Genomic DNA, 13,261 nt, shown 5'->3' with positions numbered 1-13,261 from the left:
AATCCAAACGCTGTCTTACTCGTAGTCGAGTTCTAGTTGATAACTGATTTGTGAATAAATGTAATTTTTGTTAGGTATAAAAATAAAACTAATAAATCCTTGAATACAACATTTAAAAATACAAACTCTGTGTAATAAAAATTAATATTAGGTATTTATTGGTAGGTTTATATAATATCTGTAGACTGTAACGCATAGGTCATTAGAATATTGTAGAACATTTTACTGCATAAGATGCGTGTTATTTCAGAAATGGTATTCGTCAGTGGACATTTTCAAACTGGGAATAAGCAGATTGAAATATGTGAATGTTTCAGTGTTTCGAAGACTAAATTTCGTAGCAGATTTTGATTCCGTCACGGGGTATGTATTTTCTTATTTCTCAGTAGGTTTTTTTTTTTATAGTTAATTGATCAGGGGATGTATTGCCCGAAAATTTTCAATATTTGTATTGTAACTATACTGGTATAACACTATTCGGGCTATCAATTAAGTCATGTTCAAAATTAGAAAATTGGTGAGGTATGATATTTTTTTAAGCAATTCTTTCGAGTAGGGAATTCGCTCAATGATATTTAAATATTTTCACCGATAATCAAGTACGATGACTTGTAGGTAACTAGAGACTGAATGAATAGAAATTAGGAAGTGTGTGATATGGCGAAGATAAGGAAATGGGTCAACAGGATTTCAGAATGTTTGGTGTATGAAAGGGAAAGATGAAAAAGAAATGTAAGGTTAGGGTAGGTAAGTGGAGTGAGAGTAGCAGATATGAGAATAATAAGTAAGGTGTTAAGGTACAAAAGAGGATAGAATAAGAAATTAATTAGTTAAGGGTAGTGTAGGGTAGTGTACATATCGTAGTGAAAACAAGAGAAAAAAGGTTTAGGTGGTTCGGTCACTGTATGATAAGAGATAGTGAGAGTGGCTATAGAAGTTTATTTAACGAAGAAATGATGGGCGAGAAGACTGAAGATGACTGGATAGACTGGATAGACAGAATACCGATCATATGGAGGTGTGTAATGAGAGTGGCTGAACCTGTATAAAGCTGTGAGAGACGGGGGAAGAAAAAGTGTAAAGGTAGAATAGTTATGTTAACAATGCCGAATACGTAGGAAAAGATCTTGAATTGCAAAGGCCCTACTGACTCTTTGGCTTCAACTAACCATAGGTTTACCTAACTAACCTTCTTATGACTCATTAGGACACTTTTAATAAAAAGATCAAGAGTTGTAGGTTGCCGAACTTAAGTGTTTGATTATCAAGTTGATCCTTTGATTGTTGACACCTTAATCCATTCTATGGATGAAGCCCATAGATAATAAAGATGTTCCCCTCGAAGACCGCTGATAAGACCATTATGTCCTATCCATACCTTTATTATCTATGATGGAGCCATACCCAGCTTACTCGTGTAAGCTTGTTGCCGGTTGGGATGTCAGCGCACTATTTGTTTCCCATCTTTGACCCACGCGTAGCATACCAAATGAACGATTAAGAAAACACTAAAATGATTGGGTCAGAGAGGGAAATAAATGGTGCGCTAAAAATCTGACATCCCCCAAAAAAATGGGCGCTCACGAATTGCCTCTCATCTGACCTTCGAATTGCCTCCCGTGAATTTTTTTTTTCAAAAGGTTACCCGAATTGCCTCCCGATTTCAAAAACATTGTTCACTCGAATTGCCTCTTAAGAGGGTCACTACCTACTATTGTACTGGAATCGCCTGCGATAGTTATAATTAATCGATTTATAAAAAAATATATCAAACATAATTTAGATGAAATATTCTGTTATACAGTCAAAAACTTAAGTTTGTATAAAATAAATGTTATAGGTACAGTCAAAAACTTAAGTTTGTAAAAAATAAATATTGTCATAAATATACTTACACAGCAGTCATAATAAATAATATTAAAAATAATAATGACGAAATATAATTCTATTATACAGTCAAAAACTTAAGTTTGTATAAAATAAATGTTGTAATAAATAGACTGACACAGCAGTAATAATTAATAATATTAAAAATAATAATGACGAAATATCAATCTGTTAAAACTTAAAATAGATGTTTTAATAAATAGTTTTTAATAAAATAGTTAATAATATTAAAAAACATAACATTTAAAAATAATTTAAGTTTATGTCCGTGGTTTAAATTTATTTGCCAATACTTTTAAATATTGCAATTTTGAAACTTCCTTTCTGTTTAATTTATCGATTAAGTCGTCTATAAAATACATTTTATTTTTTGTCGTTGTCCTAATTTTTTTGGTTTCTATTTTGGAAGATCTTATTAATATTACTGTATCTACCTGCATTGCTTTTAATACATCCAAAAATTTATATATATGAGGATGAGTTGATGAAAAATTAGAATTATATTTACTGTGGAATGATTCACAAGCGTTAGTAGACCTTTGTGCACTGGATGTCATTTCAGCCCACATTTTCGGTGGGAAAGATGAATCTTCATCTATATAATTTTCAACCAAATAATCGGAAAATTGAATTATTTTGATATTATTAGGTTGTATCTGACCAAGATCTATGGCAAAAACGTCACCTACCTAAAAATAAATAATTGTCTGATAAAAATTACAATAATTTCAAAATAAAGTAATTAAAATTTTACTTCTTCTGGATGCAGAAATGGAAGGCCAAATATGTATGTAAGATATTTTCTAATTTCTCCCTCATTTGAATATTCAGTAGTTAAACCAATTTGTTGTATTCTACGCCACCAAGATTGACATAAATGAAATATACAACCCTTAACTTCAATTTGTGGCCAAACTTCACGTAATGCATTATGTATGGATTTTTCAAAATCAACAAAACACAATTTTGGTTCAAATGTTTCCACGGACTTCAAACATTGGTTACGTAATTCTATGAAAGCTCGTTTATATGATGCTTGACTTTTATCCTTTAGTAAAAAAAATGCTAAGGGTATATAATAATTATTATGAAATCCATGTATTGTAAACAATTGGCAAAAATATCGTACACAATAGTCAAAAGTTCCATCCACATATATTGTTGTTAGCGTACTTAGAAACTTGATATTTTCGTCACATGAAAACATCACCAAACCATTTAATGAGTCATTTACCATTATAAAGTTCTCATCTGTAAATGTTTAAACTTCAATGGACGATAAAATTCTATGGACTTCATTTACGTCTTGAGGCAATTTTGGATAAATAGAAATTCCTAGCATGATTCATGTTATTTTTTATGTAAGTTACGTCCGAGCTTGTTAATGTACTTACATTACAATTTTTCATCTCGTCATGAAATAATTTTGCTGGACGTTCAGAGATCTGTTCTAAAGCTTTCCGTTTCAATTTGTTGCTGAGTATCTGTCTATTGATTTTTTGCTCCGAGTCTTTCCAACAATCGTGATTAATTTTACTGTTTTCGAACTGGATTTTATTGTGTTGATCAGTTTTCAAATAAGCTGTACATATTTTTTTCGTACATGTCCACCGTTTAATGTCATTAGCTAATTCTTTTTGATATCCAAACTTAAAACCATCACATATTATAATGGTCTTACCCTTTTCACTGATCTCGCTGATCACGTTCATTTTTATGAAAATATATGTACGTATATGTATACTGTATAATAACGTGTTATGGATAATAACGTTTTATCGTGGTTGACGTGGTTGCGAAAACGAAACTGACTGTGTTGAACTAGTGATGATAGACTAATCATTAACTGATAATCACTAATCGCGGAGAAGATTATTACATTCGAAAAATTAATCTGTCTGGGAAATACTGTCTTAAACATTTTATTTTTGACCATTACGGAATAATATAATAATCGATAGTACACGTACAACTATCGATATATTAATTAATATTCCAGGTATGTTATGGGAGGCAATTCGAGTAGACCGTTTTGGGTGTACTCGAATTGCCTCCGAAAACACCCGGAGGCAATTCGAGTAAAAAAAGGTCACCTACCTAAATTTGGGAGGCAATTCGAGTGTCACCAAAAAAATACGTACTAATAGTTCAAACAAATCATAAAGGCCAACTGTAATAAATATTAATTTATGAAAAACTATATTAAAAAGCATTATTATTATAAATGAAACAAAACTATGAACTATGGACCGTGACATAACATAGGTATTTCTATATTTTTAGCTCCATAATTTCTGTTAAAATATTAGGAAACTGTATTAAGTACCGTAAAAGTGCTAAATTTGAAATATTACTTAAAATATTATATTCATATTATTTCATAACAAATTATCATAGAAGGTTAGGTACTGTCATTCCACATACTTATTATAGTTTAATTTAACTACAACATTATAGTAGAGTCTGATAAAATTTGGTTCCACGACTTTGATCATACAAACTTTAAATACTAAACTATGGGTCAGAAATTTAGTTTATATAGATCTAAATAATCCAAAACATATATTGCTTCAAAATATAAAAATAAAGTGTCTTGTATTGTTGTAGGTAGGTAACTTTCAAAAAAAAAACTAAAAAAAATCATACTTGAAATCTATGTACCTATAATATACGTATATTGTAATAAATGTTCAAATGTTGACTATAGTACATTATAAAAAATTTTCTTAGTTCAATATAATACATTATAACAGGTGTTCAAATAAACATTTCATAACAAAATTTTTATTAATTCACACAGTCTCTCTACAATTTTAAATTTTTCTTCAAATTATCTACAAAATATAAATGTTTAGTAAATTGGAAGACTTGATTAAGTATTTAGCCATTAATCTAAAAGAGATGTGCCGGGTCGCCACATTACTATATCGAGGGGCCATGGTGCAAGTGTCATCCATAAATATCATAACATATATTATATTAAAAATACAAACTTAATATTTCACTAACAGTAAATATTATAAAAAAATATTACGAAATGTACTATACTCATATTATATTATGATTGTCCACTAATTAAGTACCCGAAAAAAAAAACGATTAATTCAAATATAGATGGTACTTATATCATATACTTTTATCAAAGTATGATTGTATTAGCCACAATTATATTGTCTTATGTTTTCCCAATCTAATAATACAAAATACTGAAAATTAATGAAATCACAAATATTAGTAAAATAGAGAGACTGTGCATTGATTTACAAATTTGTCTTAAATTAACTTTTTGAATAGAGAATAATATGAAGGTGGGCTGGGCTTAGATGCTGATTGCATAGGCGCACATTCAGTCTTAAACTTGGGAGTGCTAAAATTGTTTATCACAAAGTGACACGTGGGGGGTTTTCCCCCCACACCCCCCTAAACAGTAATACATACCAGCAAAATATTAAATCAATTAACTACAATTTTTACTAATTAATAGGTCAGGATCGTCCACATTTTCACTAATTTCATTATTTTCGTTTTTATTGTTTGTTTTATTACATTCAAATATACTAAACATATTTAAGTAAGTAATTTTATATACGTACGCAAATTAAATATAAATCACATAACCTAACCTACTACACTACTACTAAGAATAGACGGTTGAAAATGTCTATAATATTATTATTTATCAAACTAAATAATATTAATTTTTTTTTTTTTTATTATTATTTAAAAGCCGCTAGTATATATAATATTAATTAATAATATTATATTCATATCAATAAACCATAACACCGGTATACAAAACGAAATCCTATACAGTACTCCAATTTCCAGTAATAAAATAATACTAAAAATAAACTTGTGTTAAAACAGCCGATAAGATAACATGCATTAAAAATAGGGAATATACCGTCATACACTCATACCAACATCACAATTCACTAACCCAATTACCCAATTACTGTATTTATGTATAAAATATTTACGTCCCGTTAGTGTATACCAATACAAACTGGAAACTCATTCTTATAAACGCAAAATTACAGTTTAAATAATATTTTTTGCACAATAGCAGATGGGGGTGCTAAGCACCCCCTGTCAACCCCGTATGTGCGTTAATGATGCTGATAAATCATTAATAGAGACGCGTTGATCGCTTTTATGTGCTTCAAATTGTTTACACGAGTGAGCTGGGTATGGCTCCATCATAGATAATAAAGATATAACATAATGGATAGGACATAATAGTCTTATCGGCGGTCTGATCTTCGAGGGGAACAATTGTGAATTGAGACCAAATCGAGTATCGACTATCAATATAAAAGAGTCTCAATTGCCTTCCGCGGGAACGCGGCCTCAAATGTATTTAACATAGGCGTGGACTATCCATATCTTTATTATCTATAGGCTTCATCCATAGCATGGATTAAGGTGTCAACAATCTAAGGATCAACTTCATAATCAAACACTTATGTTCAGCAACCTGCAAATCAGGATCTTTTTATTCAAAATGTCCTAATAAGTCATAAGAAGGTTAGTTAGGTAAACCTACGGTTAGTTGAAGCTATGGTTATGATAGACGACTACCATCACCGGTCGTGAGCTTTGCGATGATCCTTTCCTACTAACTATCAAGGTATTCGATATTGTAAACAAAACAATGAAAGAATATATTTAAATATTATTAATTTGGTTAGGTTTGGTTAGGTTAGAATAGGGCAGGAAATTAGATGTTAACTAATTATCATAGTTTTTAACACGGACTTTTTTAAGACTGTCAGCAAGAGTTGTACCAGTATAGTTATTAAAAACTTTAATACAGCCTACATTAAATAATGATTTTTTTAACACAACAAATTATAAAATGTATTTTAAAATATAACAAAATATTATTTTATTAGGGTTTTATAAGGTTTTCAATACTTATGAGTTTTTATAAATAGAAAATGTATAAAATCAATAGTTTTAATTTAATATATAGTTTTGTGTTTTAATATCCTACTGTCAAAGAATTCTCAGGGTTTTCTTTCCACATTTTTTTACATTGTACTAAATCTAATTTTTTTCCGCACATATTTACAAAGACTAAAAGAGATATCTGACTTTGTTTTTATTTGCATTTAGACTTTATAGTTTGTAATTTAATATTGACTAGTCCCACCAAACACAATATTATTTTAAATTAAACATTTTATTTCCTTCAAAAATTACAATCTCATAGTAGAGTCCGTGCAGAACCTTTTCTCATTTAATTTATTTGCATCCTTTATAATTTACATACATTTTTATACATTATCTAATAAATATATTACCGTGATACACCTCTGATCATAATAACTGTTCGCATTATTATAATGTAAACAACACCTAGTATTTGGATTGTAGTTAATATGTATTGCAGTATTTAGCTTCCAGCGTATTCTTTTGATTAGTGTTATTTCTCCCAGATTTCTCAAACAATTTTTTTTTCACTTCATTGAACTCTAGTAGATTTTTTTGTATAAATATTTTTCAATATTAACTAACTATACCTGGGAGTACGGTGAATACCTGTGTACATAATATATAATTTGAAAAGAGACTGACTAGGTTCCCTCACGTTCCCCATTCAATTTATTTTTTTATATATTTATCTTTTTTTGATTCTTTTATATATATCTTTTTTATCTTTTTATGATTGAACCTCTATCAAAATTTTTTAAACATTGACAATCTGGTACCCTTTGAATAATCCTTGTTTAATGAAATAAATGTTTTAAATAGTTTATTCTGTTTAGTGTTCTAGGTATTATAGATTGTACTTTGTAATGTGTAATCATACAGTTAAATTTATTCAAAATTGTTTTTGGTTTCCTAAAATGCATTTGCCCGCGGGCGCCAACACCCTCCTTCAATTTTTTTTTTATGATTTTACCTCTAGCCTAATTTTTTTAACATGGACAATCTGGAACCTTTGAATAATCCTTCTTAATGAACTAAATATTTTAAATAGATTTTTCTGTTTAACATTCTGGGCATTTTATTCTGAAATTTGTAATGTGTATTCCTACAGCAATTTTTTTCCAAATTGTTTTGTTTGTTTTCTAAAATGAATTTGCCCGCGGGCGCTAATACCCTCCTTCAATTTTTTTTTTACGATTTATCTTCTAGCCAAATTTTTTAAACATTGACAATCTGGTACCTTTGAATAATCCTTCTTAATGAACTAAATATTTTAAATAGATTTTTCTGTTTAACATTCTGGGCATTTTATTCTGAAATTTGTAATGTGTATTCCTACAGCAATTTTTTTCCAAATTGTTTTGTTTGTTTTCTAAAATGCATTTGCCCGCGGGCGCCAATACCCTCCTTCAATTTTTTTTTTAGTAATGTAACTCTGGTTGAATATTTTGTATTGACTTGAAAATTAATAACTTGGTGCCCTGTGAATAATCATTCTTTAATGAACTAAATATTTTGAATATTTTTTTCTGTTTACGATTCTGGGCATTTTAGTTTGTACTGTGTAATGTGTTATCATAAAGTTAAGTTTTTTCAAAATTTTTTTTTTGGTTCCCTAAAATGCATTTGCCTGCGGGCGCCAACACCCTCCTTCAATTTTTTTTTTTATGATTTAACCTCTAACCAAATTTTTTAAACATTGACAATCTGGTACCTTTGAATAATCCTTGTTTAATGAAATAAATATTTTAAATAGTTTTTTCTGTTTAGTGTTCTAGGTATTATAGATTGTACTTTGTAATGTGTAATCATACAGTTAAATTTATTCAAAATTTTTTTTTTGGTTACCTAAAATGCATTTGCCTGCGGGTGCCAACATCCTCCTTCAATTTTTTTTTTTGTGATGTCACTCTAGTTGAATTTTTTGTATTTACTTAAAAATTGATAACATGGTGCCCTATGAATAATCATTCTTTAATGAACTAAATATTTTGAATATTTTTTTCTGTTTACGATTCTGGGCATTTTAGTTTGTACTGTGTAATGTGTTATCATAAAGTTAAGTTTTTTCAAAATTTTTTTTTGGTTTCCTAAAATGCATTTGCCTGCGGGCGCCAACACCCTCCTTCAATTTTTTTTTTTATGATTTAACCTCTAACCAAATTTTTTAAACATTGACAATCTGGTACCTTTGAATAATCCTTGTTTAATGAAATAAATATTTTAAATAGTTTTTTCTGTTTAGTGTTCTAGGTATTATAGATTGTACTTTGTAATGTGTAATCATACAGTTAAATTTATTAAAAATTTTTTTTTTGGTTACCTAAAATGCATTTGCCTGCGGGCGCCAACACCCTCCTTCAATTTTTTTTTTTTACGATTTATCCTCTAGCCAAATTTTTTAAACATTGACAATCTGGTACCTTTGAATAATCTTTTTTTAATGAAATAAATATTTTAAATAGATTTTTCTGTTTAACATTCTGGGCATTTTATTCTGAAATTTGTAATGTGTATTCCTACAGTAATTTTGTTTCCAAATTTTTTTGTTTGTTTTCTAAAATGCATTTGCCCGCGGGCGCCAATACCCTCCTTCAATTTTTTTTTTAGTAATGTAACTCTGGTTGAATATTTTGTATTGACTTGAAAATTAATAACTTGGTGCCCTGTGAATAATCATTCTTTAATGAACTAAATATTTTGAATATTTTTTTCTGTTTACGATTCTGGGCATTTTAGTTTGTACTGTGTAATGTGTTATCATAAAGTTAAGTTTTTTCAAAATTTTTTTTTGGTTTCCTAAAATGCATTTGCCTAGGGCGCCAACACCCTCCTTCAATTTTTTTTTTTATGATTTAACCTCTAACCAAATTTTTTAAACATTGACAATCTGGTACCTTTGAATAATCCTTGTTTAATGAAATAAATATTTTAAATAGTTTTTTCTGTTTAGTGTTCTAGGTATTATAGATTGTACTTTGTAATGTGTAATCATACAGTTAAATTTATTCAAAATTGTTTTTTGTTTCCTAAAATGCATTTTTCTGCGGGCGCCAACACCTTCCTTTAATTTTTTTTTTTGTGATGTAACTCTAGTTGAATTTTTTTGTATTGACTTAAAATTGATAACATATGCCCTGTGAATAATCATTCTTTAATGAACTAAATATTTTGAATAGTTTTTTCCGTTTAAGATTCAGAGCATTTTAGTTTGTACTGTGTAATGTGTTATCATTAAAGTTAAGTTTTTTCAAAATTTTTTTTTGGTTTCCTAAAATGCATTTGCCCGCGGGCGCTAACACCCTCCTTCAATTTTTTTTTTATGATTTTACCTCTAGCCTAATTTTTTTAACATTGACAATCTGGAACCTTTGAATAATCCTTCTTAATGAACTAAATATTTTAAATAGATTTTTCTGTTTAACATTCTGGGCATTTTATTCTGAAATTTGTAATGTGTATTCCTACAGCAATTTTTTTCCAAATTGTTTTGTTTGTTTTCTAAAATGCATTTGCCCGCGGGCGCCAATACCCTCCTTCAATTTTTTTTTTAGTAATGTAACTCTGGTTGAATATTTTGTATTGACTTGAAAATTAATAACTTGGTGCCCTGTGAATAATCATTCTTTAATGAACTAAATATTTTGAATATTTTTTTCTGTTTACGATTCTGGGCATTTTAGTTTGTACTGTGTAATGTGTTATCATAAAGTTAAGTTTTTTCAAAATTTTTTTTTGGTTTCCTAAAATGCATTTGCCTGCGGGCGCCAACACCCTCCTTCAATTTTTTTTTTTATGATTTAACCTCTAACCAAATTTTTTAAACATTGACAATCTGGTACCTTTGAATAATCCTTGTTTAATGAAATAAATATTTTAAATAGTTTTTTCTGTTTAGTGTTCTAGGTATTATAGATTGTACTTTGTAATGTGTAATCATACAGTTAAATTTATTAAAAATTTTTTTTTTGGTTACCTAAAATGCATTTGCCTGCGGGCGCCAACACCCTCCTTCAATTTTTTTTTTTACGATTTATCCTCTAGCCAAATTTTTTAAACATTGACAATCTGGTACCTTTGAATAATCTTTTTTTAATGAAATAAATATTTTAAATAGATTTTTCTGTTTAACATTCTGGGCATTTTATTCTGAAATTTGTAATGTGTATTCCTACAGTAATTTTGTTTCCAAATTTTTTTGTTTGTTTTCTAAAATGCATTTGCCCGCGGGCGCCAATACCCTCCTTCAATTTTTTTTTTAGTAATGTAACTCTGGTTGAATATTTTGTATTGACTTGAAAATTAATAACTTGGTGCCCTGTGAATAATCATTCTTTAATGAACTAAATATTTTGAATATTTTTTTCTGTTTACGATTCTGGGCATTTTAGTTTGTACTGTGTAATGTGTTATCATAAAGTTAAGTTTTTTCAAAATTTTTTTTTGGTTTCCTAAAATGCATTTGCCTAGGGCGCCAACACCCTCCTTCAATTTTTTTTTTTATGATTTAACCTCTAACCAAATTTTTTAAACATTGACAATCTGGTACCTTTGAATAATCCTTGTTTAATGAAATAAATATTTTAAATAGTTTTTTCTGTTTAGTGTTCTAGGTATTATAGATTGTACTTTGTAATGTGTAATCATACAGTTAAATTTATTAAAAATTTTTTTTTTGGTTACCTAAAATGCATTTTTCTGCGGGCGCCAACACCTTCCTTTAATTTTTTTTTTTGTGATGTAACTCTAGTTGAATTTTTTGTATTGACTTAAAATTGATAACATATGCCCTGTGAATAATCATTCTTTAATGAACTAAATATTTTGAATAGTTTTTTCCGTTTAAGATTCAGAGCATTTTAGTTTGTACTGTGTAATGTGTTATCATTAAAGTTAAGTTTTTTCAAAATTTTTTTTTGGTTTCCTAAAATGCATTTGCCCGCGGGCGCTAACACCCTCCTTCAATTTTTTTTTTATGATTTTACCTCTAGCCTAATTTTTTTAACATTGACAATCTGGAACCTTTGAATAATCCTTCTTAATGAACTAAATATTTTAAATAGATTTTTCTGTTTAACATTCTGGGCATTTTATTCTGAAATTTGTAATGTGTATTCCTACAGCAATTTTTTTCCAAATTGTTTTGTTTGTTTTCTAAAATGCATTTGCCCGCGGGCGCCAATACCCTCCTTCAATTTTTTTTTTAGTAATGTAACTCTGGTTGAATATTTTGTATTGACTTGAAAATTAATAACTTGGTGCCCTGTGAATAATCATTCTTTAATGAACTAAATATTTTGAATATTTTTTTCTGTTTACGATTCTGGGCATTTTAGTTTGTACTGTGTAATGTGTTATCATAAAGTTAAGTTTTTTCAAAATTTTTTTTTGGTTTCCTAAAATGCATTTGCCTGCGGGCGCCAACACCCTCCTTCAATTTTTTTTTTTATGATTTAACCTCTAACCAAATTTTTTAAACATTGACAATCTGGTACCTTTGAATAATCCTTGTTTAATGAAATAAATATTTTAAATAGTTTTTTCTGTTTAGTGTTCTAGGTATTATAGATTGTACTTTGTAATGTGTAATCATACAGTTAAATTTATTCAAAATTGTTTTTTGTTTCCTAAAATGCATTTTTCTGCGGGCGCCAACACCTTCCTTTAATTTTTTTTTTTGTGATGTAACTCTAGTTGAATTTTTTGTATTGACTTAAAATTGATAACATATGCCCTGTGAATAATCATTCTTTAATGAACTAAATATTTTGAATAGTTTTTTCCGTTTAAGATTCAGAGCATTTTAGTTTGTACTGTGTAATGTGTTATCATTAAAGTTAAGTTTTTTCAAAATTTTTTTTTGGTTTCCTAAAATGCATTTGCCCGCGGGCGCTAACACCCTCCTTCAATTTTTTTTTTATGATTTTACCTCTAGCCTAATTTTTTTAACATTGACAATCTGGAACCTTTGAATAATCCTTCTTAATGAACTAAATATTTTAAATAGATTTTTCTGTTTAACATTCTGGGCATTTTATTCTGAAATTTGTAATGTGTATTCCTACAGCAATTTTTTTCCAAATTGTTTTGTTTGTTTTCTAAAATGCATTTGCCCGCGGGCGCCAATACCCTCCTTCAATTTTTTTTTTAGTAATGTAACTCTGGTTGAATATTTTGTATTGACTTGAAAATTAATAACTTGGTGCCCTGTGAATAATCATTCTTTAATGAACTAAATATTTTGAATATTTTTTTCTGTTTACGATTCTGGGCATTTTAGTTTGTACTGTGTAATGTGTTATCATAAAGTTAAGTTTTTTCAAAATTTTTTTTTGGTTTCCTAAAATGCATTTGCCTGCGGGCGCCAACACCCTCCTTCAATTTTTTTTTTTATGATTTAACCTCTAACCAAATTTTTTAAACATTGACAATCTGGTAC

At 28.7% G+C, this 13,261-nt stretch overlaps 1 protein-coding gene across 3 annotated transcripts in view; it reads left to right on the top strand.

Moving 5' to 3' along the window:
* The window catches only part of LOC132941918 (uncharacterized), a 56,061-nt gene that overhangs the window by 18,640 nt on the left and 24,160 nt on the right, over positions 1–13,261 (top strand). The window contains exon 1 of one of the 3 annotated variants that reach the window (XM_061010164.1): positions 271–363. The exons of the other annotated variants lie outside the window; for them this stretch is intronic. The gene's annotated coding sequence lies outside the window, so the exon portion shown is untranslated. Of the gene's footprint in view, positions 1–270; positions 364–13,261 lie in introns of those variants that run through there. 3 annotated transcript variants of the gene reach the window in all.

Source organism: Metopolophium dirhodum, chromosome 3 (genome assembly GCF_019925205.1).
Source record: "Metopolophium dirhodum isolate CAU chromosome 3, ASM1992520v1, whole genome shotgun sequence".
Classification (NCBI taxonomy): domain Eukaryota; kingdom Metazoa; phylum Arthropoda; class Insecta; order Hemiptera; family Aphididae; genus Metopolophium; species Metopolophium dirhodum.
Note: the sequence above shows the minus strand (reverse complement) of the source record. Positions and strands in the feature narration are given on the sequence as shown.